Source organism: Oryzias melastigma, linkage group LG10 (assembly GCF_002922805.2).
Source record: "Oryzias melastigma strain HK-1 linkage group LG10, ASM292280v2, whole genome shotgun sequence".
NCBI lineage: Eukaryota > Metazoa > Chordata > Actinopteri > Beloniformes > Adrianichthyidae > Oryzias > Oryzias melastigma.
Genome location: NC_050521.1, coordinates 14,804,639 through 14,807,948, shown reverse-complemented (window position 1 = coordinate 14,807,948; position 3,310 = coordinate 14,804,639).

The window sequence follows — 3,310 nt, the reverse complement described above, 5'->3', positions numbered from 1 at the left end:
GTGTGTATTACCCTCCAAGGTATGGAGCCCCTAAAGGGAATTTGAAGAAAAAAAATTGAAGCTTTCTTTTTTTTTTTTTTTTCAATTTAAATAATAATACAAGAAAAACATCTGATTAGTAATTAATGCACACCAGAAAGTAACTGGAGTGAGTCAATTAGTAACCAGAACTTTTTTTTTTTTGGTAGAAAAACAAAATAATGTTAAAATTAATCTTGATCTATCTGGTGTGCATCAGTTCCTAAACAAAATATTTTGTTTTACTTCAACTTTTAGAATAAAGAAAGCTCTTGTTAGTAACCAGAACTTTTTTTTTTTTTTTTAACTTTGATGTCCCTTTTGTGGTTCCATACCAAGACAATAAGCAGTGGAAAAATACATTTTTCTTGATGTTTCTTTTCTTTGTTGTTGTTTTTTCTTTTTTGGGGTAGTTAAAGGGTTAAGTAAGGAATTTCATGATCAGATAAGGACGTTGGGTCCTTATTCCCTCTATCATCTGCATTTTGTCTATTTATAACCTTCTAGTGGGATTTTAACAGTCCATTAGTGTAAAACTAAAAATGAAGTATGACCAAAACATTTTCAATTATTGAGGAAGTCCTTTAAGCAGTTTTTACCAAATTCCAATTTAACGTTTCAAGGAAGCTGCCGTTATCTGCTTCTAAACACAATTTCAATCAATTTCCTCTTTTATGGTTTAGATCATTTGTGCACTTTGATTGCTCAGAAATAAAAGCCATAACAGATTGGAAATAAAACCGATTTAAATCTGGGCAGAAAACACATTTCAGTGATCATCTCTAGCGTTGCTTTTGCCAAACGAATTTATACGTTAAATGCAAACTCGTATCGCAATCAGCAGGAAATAATGAAGCGTACTTCTCTTACAGAGCTCACCCGGCAACGCAGCAGAACAGCAGTGATTATTGTCTGATTTGTAAACCATGTGAGATAGAACCGGACCTCCCTCAGATGATAAAACTAAAGATAATCCACCGGGGAAAGGGAGGGTTGTTTTCCCTGGAGGGCTCATTAGTTTTCTTATGCTCTTGGTTGATTGATGTAGAAAAAAAGGACAAAATCAAAAAAACAGTGAAACATTTGATGCTACATTCTGTCAGGATGACAGTATATGGTTTACAGGATAAAACAGCATAAATATCATTATTTGTTCATTTATTACATTATTTTAAAAACTTTCAAAGTAAGTTTGCAATGAAATGGTTCCTAAAACAAAACAAAACAAAAAAACTGTATTTTTATTATATTTGCACCACAACCAAAAGAGTATTGAGATATAATGATACTTTAATTTATTCTGTTTTGTGAAGTGTAAGATCAGGGCAACATTGAGAAACATGTGATCCACGAGTTCAGGCAATATTCTAACAACTGTTTTGTGATAAATGCAGAGATAAAGGGCAACATCATCTTGAATTTTTTTTTTTTTTTTCCCTTTGGCGTGTACTTTTCTCCAATAAATAAAAGGATCATGTTGGTGAATGATCATTAATGTCAAAGAACAGCATGACAAGTCAAACTGGTAGCACAAAGACTGACCTAATAGGGGTTGGATTATAATGATTAAACAGGGAGATCATGAGAAATTGCACAAAAAGTTGTTGGGACAAGTGTTTAATGTGCTCATTAGGTTCCGGTTGGTTTGGCAGTGTGATCTCCAATAAAAATTTTGCACAAACACGACTGAAAACCAGTTTGTCACTTGCATCCTTTCCTCACCATTCATTGAAAACTAAAATAGAGAGCACATATAACACCACCCACGGAAAATAGTCCGGTACTTTGCATTCTTAAACCAGATCATGTCATTAATATCCATTCATTTCACTGTAAATAAGTCACTGTGGCAGTTATTTTTCCAAAGCATATTAAAGGTATTTATTAGCTGATAATCTACAACTAAAGCAATTGATTTGCTATAATTTGCATTGTGTCTTCATTTTTCTTTTCATATTTTACTATTTCCTTTGAACCAAAATTTGGCAAAGTCAAAATCCTAGTTTTGTGAATCTCATCTTCCAGTCACAATGTTTCATGATCTCACCTCACATTTACCCATAATTTACCCACAATCTTTTTAAGAATTGCATACATTTTTTTTTCTTCAGAAATAAATGTATCCCTTTAATCCATGTATGTCAAACTCAATGGCAGAGGGAGCCAAAATTCAAAACATACCTTAAGTCGCGGGCCCAACAGGTTAAACATTTATTGAACACACTGAAACTAAATTTTTAAAACTTTAAAAATGTAACTTTTTCACATAAATATTAATAAAAATAAGCAAGAATATTATTCCAGAATAAATACATTCAAACCTTAAATAACTTTCAAAATTCTATTCTCCATAAGAATATATTTTTTTCAATTCAATTCAATTTTATTGTCATTGTCACAGAGAAACAACGAAATTGCGTTTAAAGCATCTGTACTCCATACTTCACATTTACAAATAATAATAATAATAATAATAATAAATAAATACCCCTTAGCCTTATTTTTGTCAAAATAACAAGTTAAAAATAAACTAAACGTAAAAAATAAGAACAAAAACCAAAAAAAAAACTTAAATAAATTTACTATTAAGTCATTTTATATGAAAAATTACACTTATAAATAATAAAAAGAGTTATATCCCCATAAAATATATCTTGTTAAATATACAAATATGAACATGATGCTAAACAAAAAGCCTTCAAACAAAAGATAAAATTTGGCTGTTAATAACAATAAAATAAAATTATCTGGTGGTCCAGATATATTTTCTCTGAGGGCCGGATCTGGCCCTTGACCTTGACACGTGCTTTAATCAATAAATGTGTTACTTTAGCAAATCATCCTAATCAAAACATCTTAGATGAGCCATTCAAATGTTAAACAGAAATGACCAATATGGTGTAAACTATGTTCTTCTCATAAATTGGTCTTTCCTCCTCAGCTTATCTACGTTTAGAGTTACAACCCTCTCCCTCTGGGTATTCTGAGGACACAAAGCAGAATCCCGGATTTGTTTGTTATAGTCCTAAGGCTTCATGCAAACAAGGCTATTGATTCATGAGAACACAAACGCTCAAGCAGCGGCAGAAATTTACCATGTCTGTTTACTTGTTTTTTAACTTTAATTGAATTTCTATAGACCACACAAAAACATTCTTTCATTTCCATTCTTCATTTCCTCTGAGTCTTAAATGTTTTAGTAGAATTAGCATATTAATTCAGTTTGACTTCACACTGCAAAACACGCAGACTTGAATAGCTGTGTACACAAATGACATTGAGGGAAAAAAGC